General features: G+C 45.0%; 1 long non-coding RNA gene across 1 annotated transcript in view; it reads right to left on the reverse strand.

Moving 5' to 3' along the window:
* Nucleotides 1-24812, reverse strand: part of LOC309372215 — a 45735-nt gene extending 20923 nt beyond the window's left edge. Inside the window, exon 1 of the long non-coding RNA XR_014169432.1 lies at nt 24436-24812. This is a non-coding gene — a long non-coding RNA (uncharacterized lncRNA). The remainder of the gene's footprint in view (nt 1-24435) is intronic.
* Between the last annotated feature and the right edge of the window lie 2695 nt (nt 24813-27507).

The following is a 27507-nucleotide window of genomic DNA, read 5'->3' on the forward strand; positions in this document are numbered from 1 at the left end:
TTCATAGGAAGTCCTATGCAGGGTAACCTAATCATGAATGACAGCCGACAGATCACAGTCTTCTATGAATGGGTGCCTGGCCTATCAGCCTATCAGCCACAGATCACGACAAGGGATTTCAAGCTTCAAAACTGGTTCTTTTGGAGAGAGTGACTCTATCCATGCATACCATATATTCTAGGGTTGTCATATTCAAACAGTGAAAACCCAGCCACAAAAGTTTTGGGATGAAGTTGCTGAGCTTTTTTTGCAAATTCACCAAATTGATTTAGCTGCTGATATGTCCAGAAAATTTCAGGTGTATGGCAGCCCTAATGTATTCTGTCCATTCACAAGACTAGGCTCTATTGCAATATTTATTGGTAAACCCTACCTCGAGTGTCAGGGATGGATACACACATTGGACTCTATGCTTCATTTTGTGCAGTTGTCAAAGCACTCAACTTTCGCATTTTTAATTGGGAAAATTCAGGTGCTGTGAGAAATGGTTTCCCCCAGTGTAGAAAGTGTTTGTAAAACTATTTAATAAGACAAGCAAAGATTTCTGTAGCAGACAGAACTTTCCTCCGACTCATGGGATTGCCTTTGATTCTTACCTGAGATATAGATTTGGTCTTTCCAGCAGAGCTCGAGAAAAACTGCAAGATGCTTCCTAGCCAACTCCCATGCTGCTTATTGACTGGAGAGCAATGCTAGAATTTCTGTCTGCTGATTTTGTGAGAGGAGACAGTATTAAGGGGGAAAAACCTAGATTCCTAATTTACATCATTGTTACTCAAGAACTAGAGGGTTTTAAATGCACGGTTTATAAATAATGCCATTCGCACACTGCCATTCAGCTGAATTATGCAGCATCGCTCCCTGAAAACAACATCCTGAAGCCCCAAGTGGTGGAATATCAAAGTTTTGCACTAGTAGAGTGACATGCCGTCCCTAGGATGCATGTAGGAATGGGTTAATGAGGGTTTCAGAGGTGTGCATTTATTTTAGAATGCATTTTTAACATGTGAGCCAAATGTGCTTGTTGGGGTTCATTGTCCCTCGTTCTGAAGCAAATGTAATGAGCAATGAATGGGTACAAATAGCTACCATCTTTGGTATCCCATTTATGACCCATTACTTGGCCTATTGGCAGCAGAGTTCATTCTGGTGACCAGCCTGTTGTTGTTTAGTTGTTTAGTCGTGTCCGACTCTTCGTGACCCCATGGACCAGAGCACGCCAGGCACTCCTGTCTTCCACTGCCTCCCGCAGTTTGGTCAGACTCATGTTCGTAGCTTTGAGAACACTGTCCAACCATCTCGTCCTCTGCCGTCCTCTTCTCTTCTCATGAGGTAGTCAAAGTATTGGAGCCTCAGCTTCAGGATCTGTCCTTCCAGTGAGCATTCAAGGCTGATTTCCTTAAGAATGGATAGGTTTGTTCTTCTTGCAGTCCATGGGACTCTCAAGAGTCTCCTCCAGCACCATAATTCAAAAGCATCAATTCTTCAGCGATCAGCCTTCTTTATGGTCCAGCTCTCACTTCCATACATCACTACTGGGGAAACCATAGCTTTTACTATATGGACCTTTGTTGGCAAGGTGGTGTCTCTGCTTTTTAAGATGCTGTCTAGATTTGTCTCTGGAGCGGTTTGGAGATGAGGAAACAGAAGCTGCTTCTGTTGCTGGAAAGGCCTCTGCCCCTCTATACCCACACATTCAAAAGGCAATTTTTATTTCATTTATACCCTCTTGTCCTTTCTTTAAAAATAAATGTAAAATGTGTTTCATGGTGTTTCCAGTGGCCTCCTACCAAGTCACTGAGAGCAAGGCCGGCCCAAGACATTTTGCTGCCTGAGGCAAAGATCAAGATGGCACCCTTCAATTTCCACAGACAGAAGCTGACTCCAGTGGCAGTTGAATCATACTTAAATAGTGGCAAACAATCAGTGGGTTAGGATTCCTACTAGCTAAGACTACAGTCAGTTATACGACCCCCCAAGCCAAGGAGGTAACTTATCTATATGGGGCTGCCTTCAGATTTATAGTTATTTTAATGTTTAATTTTTTTATGTCTTTATATATATTGAAAGTCTCCCAGAGCGGCTGGGGCAACCCATTCAGATGGGTGGGTATAAATATATTATTATTATTATTATTATTATTATTATTATTATTATTATTATTATTAAATAGGTAAAGGTAAAGGGACCCCTGACCATTAGGTCCAGTCATGACCGACTCTGGGGTTGCGGTGCTCATCTCGCTTTAGTGGCCGAGGGAGCCGGCGTACAGCTTCCGGGTCTTGTGGCCAGCATGACTAAGCCGCTTCTGGTGAACCAGAGCAGTGCACCGAAACGCCATTTACCTTCCCGCCGGAGCGGTACCTATTAATCTACTTGCACTTTGACATGCTTTCAAACTGCTAGGTTGGCAGGAGCAGGGACCGAGCAACGGGAGCTCACCCTGTCGTGGGGATTCGAACCGCCGACCTTCTGATCGGTAAGTCCTAGGCTCTTTGGTTTAACCCACAGCGCCACCCGCGTCCCTTATTATTAAATAGGATATCCCTATGTTCATCGAAGAAATGTTGAAAAGTATACAGTCCCTTCAGCAGTAGCCAAAGCGCCAAGCGCTTCAGCAAAGGCCAATCAGAGGGGGAGATAGGGTATAAATAAATAAATATATCCCCACCATTCATGATCTAATTCTTCAGTGAGGCACTGTCTGCCAAGCCTGTGGCTCACACCGAAGAGACTCAGCCATCCTTGTATGCTCTGGCTTTCATCACTCTTTCCTGACCTGACCCTCATCCCAGTTAGAATGGCTGTTCAAGGATGCTTGGTTTCCCCCCACATCTTCAGCATGGGGTGATCTTACACAAGAGGGGCCTGTCAGAATCTGAAACTCGACTTTGCTCCTAGCATTATGCCCTTATCTAATCCCTTTTCATGAGACTACGGTTTTCTGTGATAAACTCTAAATGTTCTTATTGGCAGCTTTAAAGGTCTGGATAAATCCATACGCCTCTGCCCTTGTCAGAAAGCCCAGGTTGAAACCCTCCCACATTATTTACCGAATTGTAAACTTTACCTGAGACATGGAGGCGGGGGCAGGGGGAGAGACTCCCAGCGTTTAAAAATGGCTTGTATCATCGACCGGCTATTTTAGATAAGGTGGATGATTTTTCTCCTAGGGAGTTAAAGGCAGCTGATATGGCTGAAGAAAAGTCTAGTGAAGCCTATATTCTATTTCACTAGCAGAAAGCAAAAAGTATAAAATACAGGGGGGGGGGACCCAACAAGATCTAGCTTTGCTTACTTTCCCCCTCTTGCTCCTCAGGATGTTCATGGCAGAAATTTATTAACACAAAAACCTTATTTGTTTGGTGTGTGGGTTTTTTACAAAGGGGAATAATAAAACATATATATTTTCTATTAGCCTTACGTTGTCAAACCTGCACCATTCACACACAAGAGAGAGGTATCAACGGGTCAAATATGGCCCAGAGGCCAGAGAACGGTTGGCTGACTGGTTGTTGTTGTTTTGGTTAGCCAGAAAGGTTTTGCTTCACAGGAAGGGGGCCACCACAGAGAAAGCCTTGCTTCTCATTGCCACCCACCTGAAACAGTGCTTTCCTATATTCACACACTCTCCAGAGCAGGTGCTGTTCTACTGAAACACTACATTCAAGATTCAGGAAGGTTTTAGGCATATATTCTCTAAGCAGGAACGGCTAATCTGAGGCCCTTCAGGTGTTGTTGGACTCCAATTCCCATCAGCCTGACCAATGGCCAAGGGTGATGGGAATTGTAGTCCAGCAATATCTGGAGACCTCTACGAAACTCTTTTTTGTCCACAGCTGAAAACACTTGGGTTTGGTCCGCTATCCTTTTCTAGTTCGCCAGGGAATTAAGGCATCTCCACATAATTACCAACAATGCCTCAATAATTGATGGAGAAATGGCAGATAAACCCAGTTTGTGCATTGGGACATTTGGCGAAGACCCAGCAAGCATGGTTGTAAGAGAGATACCGGGGTGCATAGCATTTTAAAGCAAGCTCAATGAAGTTTCTTACGACTTTCTGTGTGTGTGCTGACAGCTACGCTCTATCTTAGCTTATTAGCTGTTGAAGCTAAATAGGGGGACTCTATATAAATATCAGAGCTAGCATTATGAAGAACTGTAACTGCGACATTTTAATTAGCAACGAAGTTCTGGATCCCTTCTCTTCGTAGAAAGGGGAAATGGTGGGAGCAAAGAGTGGGAAATGGGTAGCAAAAGCCCAAGATATTTTTTAATTTAATTTTATTTTTGGCTGTGCTATCTAAGGAACCGCAACATTCCCTGTACGTTTGACACTGGCGTCCTGCCAACTCTCATACCTTTCAAAGCGAATATAATGGGAGTGGCTGTCAAAATTAACAAGAAGAAAGGGGGGAGAGAGAGAGAGAGAAAGAAAGAGGGGGAGGAGAAAACATGACGATTTGGAATTGTTTCAGCTCTCGCTGCACGATATTCTGCACACGCTGCCAGTTTGTAAAATGCTGGACACTCACGAGCAAAGAGGCAGCATCAGTAGGGAGGAAAGTGCGTAGGATATTTTGCCAAGGCTGGATTCACATGAGCAGTTCACATTGTGATTGTCGCATGTAAGCTTTGCCTTCAATTGACAGGTACCGCTGGCATGCAAGGCAGTGGCTCTATGAGAGCAGACACTCAACTAAGGTCTTGTGAATCCATCTTCAGCTCTGCAAAACGTTAAGGCTGAGGAGACCGAGGGTAGAACCCATTCCACAGGCTGTGACAGCTTTTATGATTTGGTCAGATGACAAAACGTCTTGAAGTTTCATCACAGCTTGATGCACAAGGTGAATTTATGCCACAAATGTATGTGTGTGTGTATGTGTGTTTACACACTATATAGACCTGATCTCTCTCTGCTTGGTGGGTCATTTTTCTTAGATGTTGAGAGGAGGGGAATTAGCCATTTAGCAGAAAGAAAAGGCAGAGATTAACAATGGAAGGGGAAAGTAGCATCTCCTACTTGTCTGTGTGTTTACCTATCATCAACCCTCTGTACACTGCCTGAAATGCTTCAGACGTCTCAACAGGCAGAGCTCGACTCTACAATGCAACTAACTTGTCAAGGGGTGAGTGTAACATGTAGCCGGACTCTGTCAGATTAATTCACTACAAACCAAGGCTCAGAACCAAGTTGTGTAATATATCACATCCGTCTCTAGCGGAATCAGAGATCCACATTATTTATCTTTAAGGGGCAAGTTGCACAGTACGACTGGAAAATATAGAACCTAAGAGAAACCAGAATTGACAAATTCACCCATCCCAATATTTAAGATCTCCTTAAACTCCAACAGGCCAGCTTGGTTTATCTCCTGGATCATTCCTGTTGGAATAATTCACACCTTGTCACTTTCTCCCTTTTAAGATCAATAGAAGAGATTTTTTCCCCCCTACCAAATTCAAGGGAATTGTCAGTTGTCCAGTTGTAGGTGCTTCTGCTCAATTTGAGCTCGAGAGTTGACAAGCAACGTGACTGAGCCTTAACAGAGTGGGAGTTTTATTGTGTGTCAGTAATGCAGAATTCATTGCTTGAAAATGCAGACGTTTCAAGGGATGACATCCATCCCTGGTGACATGAAAGAGAGCATTTACTTTCTGTGTCATGTCTGAACAGGTTTAGGAGAGATAAATGTGTGCAGCATTGGTAAGCATGTGAAGTACAAATAGAAGTAGCAGCCTTCTACCGAGACCTTTAATAAGTTGTCTAGTCAAAAGCATCCATACAGCTAAGGCATGCTGGTGGAACCCAGAGATGACACTGTGTTGTTTTCTCTCTCTTTTTTTTGGTACACGTTACAAAGGCTCTGATGTGGACCAGGAAGAGAAAGGAACAGCAGTAGCAGCGCTGAAGAGGACACGATGCTATTATCACTATAATTAATGTGGAAAGGAGCTTGTAGAGATGCACAGATGCAAAATCAGCATGGTTCAAATACACCTGCTGTATTAAACAAGTTGATATATGTGACTGCACTAAACTTTCAGAAGAACATAGAAAGAGCTTGGCTGGATCAGGCCAAAGGCTTATGTCGGCAATCATCTTCTCCTCACCGTGGCCGACTATTATGGACTGGCTGAATGCAGAGAAGTGGTGGGAGGCAGCAGCTGGGGAACCAGAAGAAGGCTCAGAAGCCAAGGATTGGTGGTGGGACAATGATGAGTGGTCAGAGGGAGCAGACTGGGAGGAGGTGGTGTCGGAAACTGAAAGGGCAACAGGATTTAGTGAGCAGGAAGAGGCTTGGGCAGAGAGCAGTGCGGACTCAGAAGCAGAAGGGGAAGCTGGAAGCAGAGGGGGCCAAGAGGCAGCAATGAAGCAAGAGGCTGAAGAATCCAAGGGGTCTCCCCTTCCTGCTGCAAACAGCTCCCCTCCCCGCTGGTCTCCTGGAACACACAGAGAAATGAAAAGGACAGACAGAGATTGGTTGTGCCCAGACACAGAATACAACTGCTTGGGGGGGGCAGGGAACCCAGAGAGAAGGGGACTTAGGCAGCTATGGGAAGAGGGCACCTTCAGTCCTCACAGCTGCTTCATTGGGGCAAGACCTACTGGGAAGAGTTCCTGGGGTCACTAGGCCTGGGCTGTTTTGGTTGCTTTGAATAAAGAGTTAGCGTCACCTACACTGTGTTTTTATTGCTGTCCTACACTTGACTCTGGCTCTCGACACCAACCAGATGACTGGTGCAACAGCACCATTTCCTCACGTGCCCCCCATCAGCAGACAGCCTCATCCTCCATGGATCCAGTTTTGTTTGTTTTCCTAGAACCTCCTATGGGGCTTAGTTTGGCCAGAATCGAGTATACACTTCCTGAGTTAATGCTAACTACATTACTCCTGGCAAATGAGCCACCATAGCTACTAGAGGGGTATGGAAATTTGTGTCCGGGGCTTTTTTAAGAGTTGTCTACCCATGTACTATCAGAAACCAAAGGGGCGCATTGGTTGCCAGATGTGAGATATATTGACATAATTTTCAGCTCTCCTACCCCACCATTAGTATAAAATGTAATACAGAACTATAGCAGAGCAGATAAAGGCCCCATCTGCACTATACATTTAAAGCCCCCCACCCCTGGAAAGTGTAGTTTGTTAAGTGTGCTGGGGGTTGTTAGGAGACCCCTATTCCTCTCTCAGGGCTACAATTCCCAGAGTTCCCTGGGAAGAGAGATTGGCAAATAGTATCTCTGTGAAGGGAATAGGGGTTAAGTACAGGGGGGACGCTAACTGGTGGTGATGTGAAGTGATGGAAGGGAACCCAGAAGTGAGCTCTCTCTCCCTATAGCTGAGCATTTTGAGGGTCTAGCAGAAAGCTGTGTGTACCACTTTCCTTGACGTTCCTGGAGAACGAAGCACACCAGAGGTGGAACAATGGAATCTTTGACTATCAAACGAGTGTATTAGTAGCTGTTTGCTACTCATGACATTTCGGCATGTCAGAAATGTGAAGAATATAGAGCAAATCATTCGCGCATCCATTCCCACACTTGTCACAAAATTGCTGTAGCAATTTACTGCCAGGTCACTGAAATACTTTTGTGGCAGATTGACATGGAGGATTTCCGTCTCCCCCCTCCCCATTGTGTTGCTAGACTCTCTGAAGCCTGGGAATCTTTATGTGCACCCCCCCACTTGCTTTTCCTAAATTCTCCAAGTATATGAAGAGGGGAACCATTAAGAGATTATTTTTACGCCAGTTCATCTTCTCAAATCTGACTGAAAGTCCACGACCTGATGCTGTATCCAAATAGAGCAACAACTCCAGAGTTCTCATTTGGCAGAGTGTGAACTTGTCAGATTTTGCCTTAATGAGGCTCATATCTGAGGACAGGGAAGGAATAAACACGGCCCATGCGAAGAGCTAAACAGCTCAGTAATTGGATGAAGCAGAAGAGGTAGCAATGCTGGGTACAAATACAAATGCTGCCAATCTTAATTCTTCCCTCACATCACCCCATCCCCGTATCCTTCCAAACATGCTTTTATGATTATTCTCTTCAGGACTGTTTTAATAGCACTCTTTAAAATGTTAATAAATGCAGAAGCAGGACTTCAGTACAGCCTGAGCATGAAGTTCAGTTGATATATATATATTTATTTTTAAGTAAATTGGACAAAGAGAGAAAAGGATGTGGAAGCTCCTTCTCTTTCTCTGTGTGTAGATCAGTTTCTCCAGATATTGGACTACTGCTCTCTTAACCAAAGGCCATGCTGGCTGGGGCTGATGGGAATTGGAATCCAACATTTTGAGGGTACCAGATTGTCAATCAATTAAAGAAGGATGCTTCCCACTGATCACTCTTTTATATTTAATTTAAATACATTTACATAGTACCAAAAGCTCAATATAATACATTTTTTGCAGTGAATATTCACACTGGTGGTTTTTTGGGGGGGAAATATTGAAAAAAATATACCAATAGCAATCTCAAATTTCCAAGTGTTCTGCCATCATGTAGTCAGAACAAGACCATTTGTGCAGAAAGGAGAAGTTTCAGCACGCTCAGGGAAGCCTCAAGGTTTGCAGAACTGCAAAGGAAGGAAGGAAGGAAGGAAGGAAGGAAGGAAGGAAGGAAGGAAGGAAGGAAGGAAGGAAGGAAGGAAGGAAGGAAGGAAGGAAGCCAGAGCATGCTCAAGGAGCGCAGAATGTTGACTGGCTAGGGGGAGAGGGGGCAGGAGGAGATAATATAACAGAGTGGTTGAAACCCTGAGCAGAACCAGTCTACACTGCCCACTTGTTCTTACAAAAATATTTTTCATTTTATACTACAACTACATCATACCTCAACACGTAACCCCCAAAGAGCATAGCATACAAACAAAGTGTCCCTTAACTTAGTGCCATCCATTAAAAATCACCCCACCACCAATTTAACATCTCAGCACTTCGTTGCTTAAGATACTATTTAATGCTTGCCATTCTGAAGGATGCTTATTGATTTCACTTAACTCTTGGTTGGATTATGGCCACTAAACATATATCTACAGACACTAAATATCCACAGCGTCTTCGAGGATGCAGCCTATTACAATTATGTATAAGGGCAATCCGTGACGCCTGTGTTGGTGGTGTAGGAGAACAAGGTAGTCTCTGAGCTTCTGACAACATACACTGCACATGGAAGCTCTGCAGCCTGCAGGAAAAGAGCTATATGCAATCCCTGATGTTGTCTGGTCAAAGGGTGAAAAACCTCATGACCCAAATTATCTAAAGCTTAGCCATACTCTCTGTACATCTGTCAGTCCACCACAAAGCAAGTAGCTATTTCCGAGCCTGCCTTTGGTTACAATCCTAAACCCACAGTGCAATCCTTTACATGTCAACTCAAAAGTCAGCCCCATTGAGTTCAATGGGGCTAATTCCTAGATATGTGGCTACAGGACTGTAACATGACAGGTGGATAACATGTGTTGAGCACAATGGTATTAACTTCCGAAGAACATTACAACAGATCCGCAAATCCACCGAGATCACTCACACACTCTTTGGAATCAGTTTTGTCTGAAATGGAATTGTAAGACAAATCAGAGGTTCCAATGAGATCAAATAGAAACGTCAAGAAAGAAAGAAAGAAAGAAAGAAAGAAAGAAAGAAAGAAAGAAAGAAAGAAAGAAAGAAAGAAAGAAAGAAAGAAAGAAAGAAAGAAAGAGAGAGTATATACAGTGGTACCTTGGGTTAAGAACTTAATTTGTTCTAGAGCATAGCTGTCAAGTGTCCCTTATTTGAAGGGACAGTCCCTTATTCCAGCGCCATGTCCCGCTGCTGTCCCTTATTGATAGATGTCCCTTAAATGTCCCTTAAATTTCAAAGGAAGCTGCTCCTCTCCCTCCCTCCCTGCTGGCCAGGGAGGAGGGAGGTTCCAACTGTGTTGCTTGGCTGTGTTGCTCACCCAATAAGAAGTCTAAGAATGACTGGGGGGTGGAGCTTGCATGCCTTGTGTGTGGCTAGTTAATGCAAGCTGAGGGGGGGGTTGAAGGCTGGATGCCATTTTGTTGCACATGCTGCTGCAAACTTTGCAGTGCAGAGCCAGGCTGGGGAGCCATCTTAAGTTGAGGCTGCATAGGCCTTGTGGTGCATGTGATTCAGATTCTATTCAGTTGAACCTCTGGTTACAAAGTTGGTTGGACAGTGTTCTCGAAGCTACCCAGCATGAGTTTGACCAGACTGCAGGAGGACAAGAAGACTGGAGTGCCTGGAACAGGTGAGGCTGCAGGTCCCTTATTTATTTTGGCTGCTGGTCCCTTATTTTCAAATCTGTAAGTTGACAGCTATGTTCTAGAGGTCCGTTCTTAACCTGAAACTGTTCTTAACCTGAGGTTAACTTTAGCTAATAGGGCCTCCCGCCTCCTCCACACAATTTCTGTTCTCATCCTGAAGCAAAGTTCTTAACCCGAGGTACTATTTCTGGGTTAGCATAGTCTGTAACCTAAAGCATCTGTAACCTGAAGCGTCTGTAACCTGAGGTACCACTGTATTGAGGGGAACTTCGCTGGAAGTTTCTTCCATGCTTCAAAACTTATGAAAAGGCTAGATGCAAGGAATGCATTTGATCACACTGCTGGCAACCAGACTCTCTTGACCTGCCTCACTGTGCTGTTTTAAAAGTCTGGTCAACCTTCTACTGTTTCTTGTTCCTTACTGTCAGTGGAAAAGGTTCACTTTTCCTGCCCAACCACCCCTCTGTTGTTATTCACCTCTAACATTCAGCAAGGCACATCTGCTGAACAATTTGTGAGCAAAGTTCTGGGGCAGCCTTGCCCTGTGTGAAAATGGCAGATATGGTGTCTCTGAACTTGGTTTTTGGGGGAAAATAAAACCCCCACAATGACAGTGTTGAACTCTGGTTCTTTACTGTGCATTATGCACGGGTCAGCTTTCATGTAGTTAACACGCTGTCCATCAAGCACCTCACACAATGATGATACCAAGGAACTACAAAGAATCCCCATACGTTGAACATGACATAAGAGATCTCGGTTCACTCTGCAGTTGCTAGCACAGGCCTCTTAAAAGATTACAGGAACTGCGTGTCCCAACCCTCTGATCAGCCGGGAACTTAAGAAAGAGCCTTTCAAGTGCTAATTTAATCACAGTGGCATAGTGCAATTGGCTGCAAGCAAGCAACAGTTGACCAGAATCAGAAATGCAGTGAACTTTACAAATTCCATTTGAGTTCTTGCTATTGTGCCTGCTCTTTGAATGGGACACATAGGTAGAGAGGCAAGCTGCTTCATGATAAGGTTACCCAGGCGGATTTCAATTGCTTTGTCCTCCTAAACCTTTTCCTTTTTGCATCTGAGGTTCACTGAACTTAGTATGTTCTCAGTTGGCTTAGAACTACAGGGCATCTAGGATTATCTTTTGAGTTGCAACAGTTAAGAAAAATCTATCCAAATTCCAAGGCTACAAGTACAGTCATACCTCTTGTTACGCTTGCTTCAGGTTAAATCGTTTCAGGTTGCATCTCGCAGCGACCCAGAAGTACCAGAAAGGGTTACTTCCGGGTTTCACCGTTCACGCATGCGCAGACACTCAAAATGACGTCCCGCTCACACGCAGACACGAGTTGCGTTCTGCTCATGTTGCGAACAGGACTCCAGAACAGATCCCGTTCGCAACCAGAGGTACTACTGTAGTGTGAATGGAAGTCCAAGCCAAAAATAAACAAAATCTTGCAACGCATGTGTTGAATTTCACTAAAAAAAATGCACTTTAAAAAGTAATACACTTCTTTGGTTTTTTGGGGGGGGAGACAGTCTACAACAAACCACTACAACACTGATTATTCTGTTCCTAAAAGTTCTGTGGTGATTATTGTGAAGTGGAATGCACTTTTAAAATAAATATTGTCTTCCACCACTGTCGCATTTCATGGAAGGAAACTCATGCTTTGAAATTCTGAAAGTTGAGGTTTACAGAGACAGCAATCCAGCTAAAATGGAAACATCTTTAAGTTTTGTCAGTTTCTACTACAGGAGAGAGAGTGCATGCTTAACTTTCCCATTAAAATCAGCGTGATTTATTGGTACTGAACTTTGAATCCCAATTAAAGGTTCACAAGTTATACCCTATTACAGCACTATCCAATGTTTTATCTGTACAACTCTGCCCAACTCCCCACATCAAAGCAGCAGTCAGCCTAGACCCCATGAGAATTTCTTGCGATTTAAAAACACTGAATTCAAGAAGGCAAAGGTCTTGCTGCTATTCATAAACTGCCTAGAATACTAGACACAAGTGCTTTTTTTGACTATAGAGATACACCAAATGTCACCATTCTACTTCACTAGGACCAACTCAAACAATCTTGATAGCCTCAAAATCAGTAAGCCGGTCTGGGACGCCCAAGCTTTCGTATATAACTATTGATGTGATGTTGGCTGTCGCATTTCAAATAAACAACCTTTTTTTAAAAAACAAAACAAATAAGTGCTGTTTTACACATGGTGAACTGGAGTGCATGTATTCAAGTGGAATCATGAAATCATGGATCCAGGAACAATTCTATTAGGAGATCTAGTGGTGAAAATTAAAATTGGCTTGCTTTGTTCTGCTAGGGTGGCTATGCCCGCTGCCTGGAAAGCGAGTTAAACTCAAAACCCTACTCCATCTATAGCTAGACATCATGATGAAGTCCCAGTGAACCTCCCACGAGAGGTTGTGGACTCTCCTTCCTTGGAGGTTTATAAGCAGAGGTTGGATGGCCACCTGTCATTGGATGTTATATTTGAGATTCCTGCATTGCAGGGGTTTGGACTAGATCAGTGTTTCCCAACCTTGGGCCTCCGGCTGTTTTCGAACTACAATTCCCATCATCCCTGACCACTGGTCTTGCTAGCTGAGGATTATGGGAGTTGTAGTCCAAAAACAGCTGGAGGCCCAAGGTTGGGAAATGCTGGACTAGATGACCCTTGGGGTCCCTTCCCAACTCTACAATTCTATGATTAATCACAGCAGACTTAATTCTTTAACTGCTATCTAGGCTGCAACCCTGGGGATACTTATCTGGGAGGCAGCAACACTGTAAATAATGTAATTTGCTTCTGTGTAAACATGCACAGTATTGTGCCATTAGTCATAACTAATTTGAGCTGGACTGAGGCCCTAACACATATGACTTTCTCATAGAAGGAGAAAATGATAGCAATTACCTCTGGTATAAATGGCCATTGCTATCATTTTGCTTTCTTAGATTAGACGGTCATATATGCGAGGGCCCCAGTTCAGCAGTTCAAAAAGATTATTGGATACTTATTGACAAGGGGCTGCCAATTAGTAGAAAAGCTTCGTGGAGCATGGGACCTATCTATTCAATACTGGGATGATAAATATAACCATAGTATTTATCTCTCCATGCCATTTTCATTGTTGAGATAATTTCAATAATGTGTGTGTTTCATATCCATTAAAAATACACTGTAGCATCTCCACCCTCATTGTTCAGCCTGGACACTGAGGTCCAGCTCCAGAGGCCTTCTGGCGGTTCCCTCACTGCGAGAAGTGAGGTTACAAGGAACCAGGCAGAGGGCCTTCTCGGAAGTGGCGCCCACCCTGTGGAACGCACTCCCACCAGATGTCAAAGAAACAACTGCCTGACTTTTAGAAGACATTTGAAGGCAGCCCTGTATAGGGAAGTTTTTAATGTTTGATGTTTTGCTGTGTTTAGTGTGTCTAATTTTGGGGAAGTCAGAGTGGCTGGGGCAACCCAGTCAGATGGGTGGCATATAAATAATAAATTATAATTATTAGTACTACTACTAACAGGGGACGCAGGTGGCGCTGTGGGTTAAAGCCTCAGCACCTAGGACTTGCCGATCGAAAGGTTGGCGGTTCAAATCCCTGCGGCGGGGTGCGCTCCCGCTGCTCGGTCCCAGCGCCTGCCAACCTAGCAGTTCGAAAGCACCTCCGGGTGCAAGTAGATAAATAGGGACCGCTTACCAGCGGGAAGGTAAACGGCGTTTCCGTGTGTGGCTCTGGCTCGCCAGAGCAGCGATGTCACGCTGGCCACGTGACCCGGAAGTGTCTCCGGACAGCGCTGGCCCCTGGCCTCTTAAGTGAGATGGGCGCACAACCCCAGAGTCTGTCAAGACTGGCCCGTACGGGCAGGGGTACCTTTACCTTTACCTTTTACTACTACTAACACTTAAGCAATGTTTCCAATGCCTAGACAGGCCATGCACGTTAAGGTAGGGACCCTACAGCCAACACCTTGATTCAGGGCCTAACAAATGTCCAGCCCAGTTAGAACAGAAAGCGCTGAGTCTCTTGTTATGGGGCAAAGAGAGAGTGAGAGGGAGAGTTTGGATTTGATATCCCACTTTATCACTACCCTAAGGAGTCTCAAAGTGGCTAACATTCTCCTTTCCCTTCCTCCCCCACAACAAACACTCTGTGAGGTGAGCGGGGCTGAGACTTCAGAGAAGTGTGACTGGCCCAAGGTCACCCAGCAGCTGCGTGTGGAGGAGCGGAGACACGAACCCGGTTCACCAGATTACGAGACTACCGCTCTTAACCACTACACCACACTGGCTCTCCACACAAGCTTTGCATGCTGCTTCAAGCATTAAGCCCACTGCTCCATGTGAGAATCGTTGGCGTAAGGCCATTGTACTTCAGCATCACTGCCTTCTCTCCCAAAACTGGCTGAATGTTTGCATGATGAGAATTTCAAGTTTCCCCTTGTGCCGTTTGATTAACTCATTCTCCTCAACGTGCCATTTCTGAAAGTAAGCCATGCAATCAAGCGTTTTTGGATGTCTGAAAACCAGGCATCGTTTGAAAGCCAATAAAACGATATTGCTGAAGAATATGCAATCTGCTTGCGGACATAATGTGATATTCTTAAACCACTGATGACATTTCAAATGTGTGGCTTCCAGGTGCCCAACTCCAGCAGCCAACATTGCCCAACAGGAGTGTGAATCCCTTGGCTAACCACCACTCCCCTTGGCTTCCAAGATATATGTACACTTGCTTCCTTGTCCCAAATAATTATCTGCAGTTTTTCATACAGAATCTGGTCTTGGAGCAAATGTTGCTTTCTGGAAAATATAGGCCTTCATTCAAACACACACACACCATCTCTATTGCCTACTTGCCTGGCCGGTAACCCAGTGTTCAGTCCCAGTACAGGACTTGCTCATAGCTCACATTTTTTAATTATCCAGATTATTTAAATGAAGAGGCAAGGCTGCAGAGCACTGCATGGCTACCACCTTTTCTTACATGGACTATATTCATATTTCCTTCTCTTACTCAAGCACCCCACCCATCCTCCTTTACATTACAATTTGGCCCTGTTTCCACAGGTTATGTGGAAGACCAGGAGCAGAACCATGTAGATCCATGAAAATACACAACTTGCCAGAGAGTTTCACAGCAGAGGAGTCTCAGGCGCAGGTGTATGTTTAGCTCTCCCCACCTGAAATTTCATGTAAGATTTCACAGAACTGTCTTCTGTGCAAGAGGGCACCCCATTGCTACTGCCCCACAGCCAGGGAGAGGAGAAGACTCTTAGGCCTCATCAGGGCATAGCAAAAGAGGGAATAGCATTTTAAAGTTACAACAGCTTTCCCTCACATGGGGGGAAGAGAGGAAAAACCCTCAGCTTACAATCAAAATACAAAAAAATGAGAGCAACACTCTTAAGCTTTGTGCACCACAGACAGCTGACAGGGATCCTGATCTCCTGCACTAAGCCTCCAAGTCCTTTTATTTAAAACACACACACACAAATAACCTAGCAAAATATGCACAATTTTCCTCAGCCACCCAAAATATCTCCTCCCACCGAACTGCATGGGATGTACCAAGAACACAGGCATGTGTTCATGTAGCATTCACTCACAACTGACATTTTCATGGCGTTTCCCACATATTTAGTGTGTGGTAGTTTTGTTTGAACGCAAACACTCAATGTCTTTCCCCACCAATTCAAATAGTGTTTCTTTCAGGGTTCTGGGCACCTGAGAAATACCACGGTTTGCTTTTCTTTCATGAGATTTTTCTTGTTTGCATTTTCAAATCCCAAATATTGTAGGGCTTAGAGATCCTTTGTGAGGCTGATGATATTGGATTGTAGCAGGGTTTCTAAATAAATAAATAAAGTTGCAATTAGAGGGAACTCATCACAGTACAATATCAGGAGAGATTTTTAAAAAGAATGATTATCTTTGAGGGGTTTTTTGTTTTCATTTTCTCAGTACACACTGTGTCACAAGTTCCACATTCAAGAGAAAATCAAGGCATTTTTTCTCTCTTTTTGTTCAAGAGATCCCTGAAGAAGAACTGACCTCTGAGGAGCTATTTCTTAGTAGGAGACTAACCAATTAAGCAGAAGGGATACATTTCTCTGTTAACATGCTTAAATTACCTCTTCTTATTCTTCAAAATATTATTCTCTAAACAAACTGTTGACTTCAGAAGAAGCCCACAAAGACTTGCAGGGTTTATTTTGCTTTTTAATTTTACCTCAAGATGAAGCCATGTGCTTACAATGTATGGCATGTATGCAGACAGAGGGGCAGATGTGGCCCCTCTGTCTGGGAAGGTAGCCCATCTAGGAGGAGAAAAACACTGATCCTAAACCTCTGCTCCCTAGAGACTAAACTCATTCATGAGAAAAGCTTTAGGAGTAAACCCCAAGATAAAATCTGTACCTGCTGCCTTGCGGGACATCGTCTGGAGAATTAAAGGCTCAGGAGTAAACCCTACAAAAATCTGGAGTGGAGTCTCTATGATGGTTGGATGGCGCTTTGCACAACTCCTTCCGGCAATTCCTGCTGCCAAGCTGGTACCAAATATTGCTCTGCTCAAGGCCAGATTTAGGTTTGATGAGGCCCTCAGCTACTGAAGGTAATGGGGCCCTTTATATGTCCAGCTGTCCTTTGTCAACAATAAATTGCCGCTGTTTTTTGTGTTGAATACAGTGGTGCCCCACAAGACGAATGCCTCGCAAGACGGAAAACCCGCAAGACGAAAGGGTTTTCCGTTTGCGAGTTGCTTCACAAGACAAATTTCCCTATGGGCTTGCTTCGCAAGAAGAAAGCCCATAGGGAAATCTCCGGGGACCTCTTTTAAATGCTGGCGGTGCGGAGCAAAGCCTTCCCCCCCCTCCAGCCTTCAGAAGAGGTCCAGGAAGGCCGGCGGGGGGCGAAAGGCTTTGCTCCCCACCGCCAGCATTTTAAAAGCAGTCCGGGATAGCAGGGAAGCGCTTCCCGCTATCCCGGACGGCTTTTGAAGGCAGACGGGGGGGGGAGCAAAAACATTTGCCCCCCCCCACCGGCCTTCAGAAGAGGTCCTGGACCTCTTCTGAAGGCCAGCGGGGGGCAAAAGTCTTTGCTCCCCCCTGCCTGCCTTCCCGGGAGAGCGGAGAAACGCAGCGTGTTTCTCCGCTATCCCGGACAGCTTTTGAAGGCAGGCGGGGGGGAGATCGCCCCGGACAGTGGAGAAGTCCTCCGCTGTCCGGGGCGATCTTAAAATGCTGCCGCCTGCCAGCATTTTAAAAAACCCTGGGACAGCGGAGAAGTCCTCTGCTGTCCCGGGGTTTTTTAAAATGCTGGGGGTGGGAAGAAAAGCCCTTGTCCCCCCCCCCCAGCCTTCAGAAGAGGTCGGGGGACAGACTGTCCCCGGACCTGGTCTGAAGGCGGTTTCCATAGGAACGCATTGATTGATTTTCAATGCATTCCTATGGGAAACCGTGCTTCGCAAGACGAAAAACTCGCAAGACGAAAAAACTTGCGGAACGAATTAATTTCGTCTTGCGAGGCACCACTGTATATGCTATATGGTAATTTATGGACCTAATAGGTATGTAGGTTTTATTTTATTTGTGTTTTTTATCTTATATTTTGGAAATGTACATTGAGGTTGTTTTCCCTTTAATTTTTTGGGGGGCCCCCAAGACAGTGGGGCCCTAAGCTATAGCTTGTTTAGCTTATACGTAAATCTGGCACTGGCTCTGCTTTACTTTGGACCTCATCAGCAAGGCCAACAGGGGGTCTTGTCATCTGGGCAGCCAAGGACCTCCATGCACTGTCCAGGTCTGTGCCCTAGAGAGGTTTCTTTGATGCTGCTAATGCAGCAAAAACAACACAGGAGGCAGTAGTTGCCAGTTACCAGTTTCTGCAGCCACAGCAGGTGCTGTGATTCTCCAGCAGTTTGATTTCACACCCAGAGGCGCACTCCATTGTCCTTCGAAACAGACTGGTGGCAACATTGCAGACCAGAGAAAGGAATCAGGGAGCCGAGCAAAAGAAAAGTTGGGCAATCTACTAAGAAGGTAGGGCTGACTGATCTACTCACTGACAGCCCCTCTTTATGACCACAGCAGACATTTCCAACATTTGATGGGCTTCTGGCTAATGTGCAGTGATCAGCCCACCAAGTGCACCCACGCTTCTGCTTCCGAAGAGGAATTGGGGGGAGGAAATGAGCATTCTTGCCCCCCCCTTGTGTGTTCTCTTAGCCCCCTGGAAGCCAAAGGTCATTTGTGTGCCTTCAAGATAGACCATTCTGGCAACTAAATTAGCCCTCATTTACAGAGACATTGAATGCAGCCAACATAATGGTGGTGCAAGTCTAATTGGTTCCCAACATGTGTCAGTGTGTATACTCCTCAAGCCATAGAAAAGATGCATTATGGGACTAATTTTTTAAATGTTAATGGGTATTGGACATTTGCCAGGCACCCAGCTGTGCACAAAACATTGAGCTGGTAAATAGCTCTTGATCTGTTTAGAAACAAATTATAATGGTTGTTAGGATTCCACACAACTGAAGGCATGGTAACCACCAGCAGCACACAGACTGACCCTATTAATGGTATGACGGAGAGGTGGGAGGGATGGCTTGCTTTCACAGTCAAAATAAGAGGCATAAAATTAACCAAGAAATTATTTTAGGGCATTCAAAGAGTGGGGGAACAATTCAGCTTTCATTACAGCCATTGAAGGCAGTGGAGATTTCCTTCCCTTCCCTTTTGCCTGGCATGGGGTCAGGAAGAATATGTTGCCGCCACTCACCCGGTTTTAATTTTAAAGCTGACTTTCGAATGAACAAGTTCACCTGCTCTTATCAGGGCTCATCTTTCCTGCCGTATATCAGAAGCAGGTTTGACAGGATCAACAAGCTGGAATTTCACTTTGCCGGAGCTCCGGTTCGTTTTAATAGGGAAACGGCGAAGATCTGCATTGCCAGCTACATGGCAATATGAAATAGTTCGCTAACTGAAGATACTTGGTCAATAGAGAGCACTCCCTAGATTCCTCTCACCTTGCAAAAAATAAAAATAAAAAAATGAATTGAATGGATTGCAATAATCTCCTTTACTGCTGGAAACCACGCTGGCAGAAGCCCCATTGGCCACAGTCCTAGAAAGCTAGATAGATGCATATGTGGGGTGGAAGTTGACATTGAACTTTCTGCTGCAGCTGCTCATCCTATATATACCAGTGGCACATTCATTCTCTGAGTGTGGATCCCTTGGCAGCCCAACTGCGATGTCCACACACAAGTGGGAGGTATCAGCAGGCTCAGAGGAACCCCAGGTTTTCCAGAAGATATGCAAAGCCATCTTTGGGGGAGGGGGGGAATTTGAACCTGGTTCTCCCTGGATCTCCCTGATCCCAGCACTCTAACCGCTACAGCACACTGGCTCTCAGGAAAGTGACTGGTGCAGCATACTTGTGCAGGGACTCTGCAGGAGCTCTGGATTGAGGACAATAAAGGCACATACATCTTCTTTCTTCTTTGGAGATCACTCAAAGCCGAGTAAGATTGTCTTCCATAAACACGGTTTTAACAATGAGTCCATAAGTGACTGTGGAGGCCAATTCTGGATCCACACGTCCTTCCACAGTGGGGACATTGGTTTCCAGGTGGGAGTTGTTCACGGTGTGGATTTGCCAAGTGTGCCTTCCTCTTAGCACGTTTCTCCCTTGCGTCCTGAATTTGAATGTCTTCAAAGCCCATGACACATTCATTAAGGCTGTTCTCCAATTGGAGCGCTCGCAGGCCAGTGTTTCCCAATTGTCAGTGTTTATACTACATTTTTTAAGATTTGCCTTGAGACTGTCTTCAAACCTCTTTTGTTGACCACCATACATGTGTGCTGTTAAAAATACAGCGCTGGGTGTGGGGATTAAAGGACCTTATGGGACAGGAGAAACCTTAAAACAGCACAGGAAGTTGTTTTATACTTTGGGGTCCATCTTTCTCAGTATTGTTTCCACTGGGTTTCAGGCAGGGGACATTCCCAGCCCTACCTAGAGACAGAGGCAGCTTGTCCCCGTTTGCAATTTGAGGTGAAACAGAAAGTGCCAGACAACTCCTAGGGGCCAAGGTCCCTTCACTCCCCCCAATAAAATATTTGAGAGGGCAGGACCCCCCGAAGTTGATGGCATTCCAATGGTCTGCATGCACCATGTCTTGTGATGTGGGGGTGGGGCTTACCCAAGCCCCCTCAATATTTTATTAAGGTTGTCACCCCTGCCTGCCACTTGCCGTGCCATCTCTGCTGCTGCTGGAGAAGCGGTGCCAGCATGAGTGCCAATTTGGGGGGGGAGATCTCAGCCTAATTCACCTGCACCTGTGGTGCTGCTGCCTCATGGGTTTCCACTGCCTGAGGCACTAGCTGTCGGGATCTCCGCTCGGCCAAGCTGATAAAGCTCATCTTCCGGAATCGCCCTCTGATATGATTGACGACCTGAGCTTCTGATAAGGCCTCAGGCACATCCCATTCAGCAGAGAATCCAAAACAGCACACGCAAGTGATGAGATTTATGGCTACATGCTATGATTTATTACTAAGCTACGCAGACAGCTAAGGAAAATACATCCTCTCTCTATGAGAGCAGAGAGCAACCGAACAACAAAGGAACAAAGGGACAGGAAACGAGTAACGTCACATCCGTCTCCCATTCCCGTGAGACTTCCAACAGCCTGGACTGTCTCTGGAATGTAAACAGAGCCTTGTGACTCTAAGCAGCTGCTCAGTGGCAAACAGAAACTAACACTAGCCTTAGCCCAGCTAAGGGAAATGCCAGGGATTGAAACTGGGCATAGATAGGTATCATGGAGCTATGGCCATTCTCCATCATAATACAGGCTAGTCTTTTCTGGCTGCAAAATTCTGGTGGGAGGTTTTGCAACACTTCACACCATTAGCTTGTTTATGGGCCCATTCACACCCCACTTATGTTCTTGACTTGAGTAGAACTGGCTTCCAAATAAATGTCCTTGGAATCGAAAGCGCTGACACTGGCGTTAATGGGACAACCTCCATACCGTGCCAGGGAGACCACCTTGACACAAAGAGTGGTAGGGAGGGGGAGGCAGAGGCTAGATATCAGGGTTCTCCTCCCACTCTTTTAACCACTAATATTCCAGCTTTCCTTTTCAGCCAAAGTTATCTACACGGCCATGGAGCTGACTTGACGGCAGCTTTTCGGATGAGTCACCCAGCTCCCGCTTTTCCTTTATTAAAATAATACAAAAGAAAAGGGCTTTGCCTCTCCACTCCCTGAATGAACGTGGAGGTGAAGGCTTGCATCAGAAGTGTAAACAGTGACACTGAAATGAGAACTATAATAAAAGCAAGGGGGGGAGTATTTCATGTCAAGGACAGCGTGCTACATTTTCAGAGCAACCTGTAGCAATCAGTTTTGAACATCTTTCCATCATAGATCATTCTGTCTCTCCTCTTTGCTTGACCTGTAGTCAAGAATTCACAATGTCAAGCTAAGCACGGGGGGGGGGGGGGAGTTTGTAAGAGCAAAGGCAGCAGCATAACGGCAAGGAAGCTAACCAGCATAATATAGGTGTGGGGGACCCATTCATATTTTGCTAGTACTAATTATCATTTTAGTGCTAGCAGAAACATTCCACTTTGAAGTTTGCATTCAGTTAAAAGCAGTTTTTGCACCTAGAAATATCCAGTGCAGGTAGATAGCTGTCACTCTTCTGCTTTTAGCAGCGTGGGGGCATGTCCCTGTGTAATAATCTCAATAACGGCTCCGGGAAATAAATTTCACATTTTTGCCAAATGTGAGCATTTGTTTCTTATTGGCGAGTTGTATTTCATTACTAGCTATGGGATACACAAAGGTCTGAATTCCATTTGGGTGGCCCGGGGGTTTAGTGTTGTGTCCAGTTCGCCATTAAAATTGTAATTAAATGTTGTAGCAGGGAGGTTATTCGCACACAGAGAATTGGGTTTATTTTAGGGGTGGGTAATTTATCAATCAATCCCTTTTCACAGGGAACTCTGGAAATTGTAGCCCTGTGAGAGGAAGAGGGGTCTCCTAACTACTTTCAGCAGCCAGAACAAACTACTGCTTTCAATGAATTGTGAGAATGTGGCCCAGCTCAAAGCAACGGCTGTAATCCAGTGAATAGCTTTCAGAACTTGGACATGAAAAGCACCAGAGATCTGGTAATTTTACATGGCAAGTTGTGTCCCTGGTCTAGGGCACATAATGGCATTCCTGAATGGGCTTCCACATTTGACCTCCGAGCCTGAGGTTAACCCATCCTTTCTCTAGCAGCTATTCTGTTAAGCAAATGCAACAAAACTGCTTTAATTCTGAGCCGATCACAAAAGCAGGGATTCATGGAGAGCGATCAAGAGACAGTTTACATAAGAACATACAAAGAACCCAGCTGGATGAGGGGAAAAGGCACATCCAGTCCAGTATCCTGTTCTCATAGTGACTAACCAGATGCCTGTTTGGGACACTGAAATATACTTCGAGCCCTGTACTGATTTCATGCTCTTTATTGCAACTTTATTGTAAAACAATGATTGAATTGACCCCCCCCCCAACTCAGGCTTTTATATACATTTACACAATGAGTCCCATCTGATTGGCTGATTCGGCTTCCCTCCTGGAGCCTGATTGGTCTTTTCCTGCAAGCCAATCAGTTGTTGCATTCTAGGATCCTACTTGCCTATTGTTCTAGGATCCAAGCTTAGTACATAACAGACACACAGAAGGAGGACATGAGCAAAACAGCACTTTCCCACTTGCGATCCTCAGCAACAGGTGTTTCAATCCTTAAAGGCCTCAAATAGTAGAGGCAGGGCAACAACCATCTTGACTGGTAGCTTTTTCTTCCATGAATTTTCCCGATTCTCTCTCAAAACCACCTATGTTGGTGGCCAGCGGTACATCTGCTGTAACCATGGGCTGTGCAAAGAAATACTTCTTTTTCCCTGCCCCTTTGTCTCCCAAAATTCAGCTTCATTGCATGACCCAGGGTTCATGACCCAGAGGGAGAACAACTATTCTCCATCCACCTTCTCCACACACACACACACACACACACACACACACACACACAGTTCCACCTCTCTCGCTTGCAACTTCCTCAGTGCCTTCAGTTCCCCTTATATTTTGAGAACCATGCATTTGTAGAGAAGCCAAGGCACCGTCAACATGCTATCGCCATACTTCACGTAAGCGAAGTGCATTCCCCTTATGCTATAGGCTCCCGCAGATGCATAGGAAGCACACCTGTTCCACCATCAATGGGGGAGAAGCGTGACTCATCCTGGCTAGCTCTCAGGTTCCAACAGCTTGTGCCTGCCAATCGCAGGTGAACAATGCAGTTGCCATGGCGACTGGCTTAAGAGTGCAGGAAGCCTCGTTCTGACAAAGTTATATTAGGAAGTAAAGGCAGAGAAATTAATATATCCAGCCACAATGGCATTTGGTAAAAAAAAAAATGTTTTGATGCACAGGTTCTGCAAATAGCAGTGGATTTCTAGTGACCAGAAGTCAAACCTTCCACTAAAAGCATCGGTAGTTGCAAATAACAGGTTTTGGACTGGATTAGCCAAATCCAAAACTGAGCATCTAGTAAATAGTACACCAAAAATCAACCACGATGAACGATCCAATGCTCCCTAGGTTCTGATCCTACCCCCATCCTGAATCATCACTACAATGCAAGAAAAGTCTTCATCAGTCTGGTGCCCTCTAGGCATAATTGGGACTTCAGCCCCTAAGAGCCCCAGATAGCATGGACAGTGATGAGAGGGATAATACAGCAATATCAGGAGGTGAAGGCCTTCTGAGCATATATCATATAAGGGTAAATTTGCTTGCAATAGGATGGTTTCATTCAACCAAAAAGAGGCCCGCACCAAATAACAAAATGGAAAGAAATAAATATCAGTGGGCACCAAACCCAGGTATATTAATTATTGTTGTCATCATTGTTAAAGAGTTGCCTTTTGCATGCATTTCAAGGGAATTTCCAAATATACCATAAAGTAGCTAAAAGTAGCTTTAAAAATGGCAGAAAACCCAATGAAAGATAGGTTTTTAAGCAATGCAAAATAAACACCTCTGTCCTGAACCCCTGGCCTACCTTGCAGCAAGTCAAGTCCAAAATTCAAAGTCGGGGGGGGGTCCAATCCACACAAGCAAAGTCCAAAGGTGAAGAAATGCAGTCCAGGGTCAATCCAAGTAGCCAGCTCTGAAGTCCAGCCGTCAGGATACAGTGCAGAGTCAAACCTGAAGCACAGTCCACGAACAGCCAAATCAAGGTCTGTCAATGTGGGCAGTTGAGCAAACACAGCCCTTTAGCTTTGCTTCCCTTTGCTGTTTTGCCTGCTGATTGCAGCACCTGGGCTTGATGAGGCAAGTGACCCTCACCTGTTCTCAGTCTGCTCCAGCTGAGGAATCACACCCCTCCTCCCAGAGATAGCGAGCCTCACCTGGCCAGCTAGGGAGCTGGGCTATGGGGCCTTGGGGCCTCAGCCTCCTAGAGCAACCCTCCTGCTTCTCCCTATGCCTCTGCTCTGGTTCCTGTGTACTGGCCCCCCCAACCCCTTGCCACCCATCTCTGACAGATTCCTCTCTGCTCCAGTCAGTCATACACACTTTAAAATGAAAAAAACAAAAATCCATTTTTCTTTTGTTTCATAATGGAAGAAAAACACTGGCAATTAATTTCCCAGTTCTGGGTGCATTGACAAATACCTATCTTTGGGGTGCTGAGTTCAATGGGTGTTTACTTTCATGATGTAGTAGCTATATGCATTGTTATTAGCCCCATTAAAAGCAGCACCGTTTAGTCTGTATGAAGATATTCTACATCACAGAGCATGAGAGAATTGGGTGTCCGGGTTAATAAGATCCTTCGCATGCATCTCATTAAACAATAGCAGCAATGAGCCTAAATCTTGCATGTACATTAATTTGGATTAGGTTCAATTTATGAAAGGCGAAGAGATAAGGCATTCCTTTTTCAAGGTGCAGAATTCTCTGCTGATAGAGACACAGTGACCCAGGCCAGTCCTTCCTTGAGAATATATAGCAAGGATGGGGAGTGTCTGGCTTATGGGCACAATTAGGCTTAGCCTAGGTATCAACGAGGCCCACAAGGCTGTTTCTCCAAAACCATACCCACCCAAGAAACATCAGGCATTGGGCAAGTAGAAGAACGGCTGTCAGTGCACAATTGGGAGCCTTAAGTTGTGTTTTCAATCGCTCATCACCAAGCCTGCTGAGATCAATGTGTCAGGAGCTCGTCCTACACCCGAGTAGGACCCTGGCAGAGACACATGCCCGACTGGCATGTTCTCTCCCTCCTGGTTTTTCGTTCAGGAGCTTCAAAAGCTTTCTTCTGCCCAAACATCACAGCGACTGATGCCAACAGACACCGGCACACTTAGGGATCCGCAGAGTCTTCGCAGCTTGCGTAACAGACCTCAGCAACTCAGCATTTAGGCTAATCCACTTTATTTACATGTAAACACACACGAAGCACTGCAACATGGCTCCCTCTCTCTCTGGCATCAGACAGCAAAGAGAAAGAACAAAGGATAATAGTCCCACTTCATGGAACACAGTAACACAAACATCCTGTCTCCGTCACTTCCTACTCCGTGGAGTCAAAACATATACCGTCATGTGAAAAACAACAATCCCATGACTGCAATCACGGAGCAGGAATTCTAACACAATGGCCCTGGGTCATTTCCCACTGAGAGCTTGAGGTCAGCACCTATCACAAAGGAAAAATGGGTCACCTAATGCCATCGTTCTCCACCCTGACCCAAGCTAAGTCAGTCTCACTGTGGTCCCATATAGGTGCATTGTATGTTAGGGGACGGGGTACATATCATGCTCCTTCTGGGGTAGTTTGTCCACCTTTGGTCCCCATCCTGAACTCAACTCTCACCTGTAGCTCCTAGAAGCTGTCAGCATGCGATAGCAGCCACACCCTGGGAATGGCTTCGACTGGCTGGCTAAACCAAGTGAGAGTAGCCAGTGGGTCTCAAACCCTCTGTGAGGATTTTCCCTGCACGCAAAGACAGTCTCTAGGACAGGCATAGGCAAACTCTGGCCCTCCAGATGTTTGGGACTACAATTCCCATCATCCCTAGCTAACAGGAGCAGTGGTCAGAGATGATGGGAATTGTAGTCCCAAACATCTGGAGGGCCAGATTTTGCCTATGCCTGCTCTATGCCTGCCTATGCCTGCTCTAGAACAATAGTGGATCCAATGGTCAAGAAGGCAATTTCCTGTACATGCTGTAGGGTGAAGCGAGGGGAAGATGGGGCGTGTCAACCTGGGAAGGTAGCCCATCTAGCAGAAGGAAAACTCTGGTCCTAAACCTCTGCTGCTTTGTGGGATATTTTCGGGAGAAGAAAAAGCTAAGGAGTAAACAGCACAAATCCAGAGTCCCTAAGATGGCTGGATGGTGCCTTGCATGCCTCCTTCTGCCAACTCCTGCAGCCAAACATATTGTTCTGCGTTCTTTTGGGACCACATGAGTGGGCTTAAACACCCTTAACTCTTTGCAGGATCATACCCATTCAGAGTGGGGGAGGCCCCTTTAATTAACACACCTTAAACGCTGTCAGTCAAAGAAAAACAAAGCTGTTGGGACAGGAGAGGGATTTCCTGTCCCCCGGCTGTCAATAATTAATACATTATTTACACTATCACACTCCTGCTTACCAACTTTCAAGATTCCATTTACACTCTGATCCTTCGCTCAGTAGCCAATTTAACGTCAGGCTGACCTTTTCTTGCTTATCAGATAAGAAAAGAATATCATCAAATATGTGCATTTATTATGGCAGCTATATTCAGAGCTATTTTCTTTTTAAAAGGCACTTTAAAAGAATATTTTTAAAAGAATCTAGTAACAGCTAGCAACTCCATACCCTTCAACATTTCTCTGGTGAAAATAGGGACCTCCTATTCAATAGCAGTAGTAGTAGTAGTAAGAAGAAATTTATTAATTAAACCCCACCAATCTGGCTGGGATGCCCCAGCTATTCTGGGAAGCTTCCAACATATATATATATATATATATATATATATATATATATATATATATATAAAATATTTTTTAAAAAAAAAACAACTTCCATTATGCAGGGCTGCCTTCAGATGTCTTCCAAAGATTATATACAGTGGTACATC

The sequence above is a fragment of the Podarcis melisellensis genome (assembly GCF_964234715.1).
Source record: "Podarcis melisellensis genome assembly, chromosome: 6".
Classification (NCBI taxonomy): Eukaryota; Metazoa; Chordata; class Lepidosauria; order Squamata; family Lacertidae; genus Podarcis; species Podarcis melisellensis.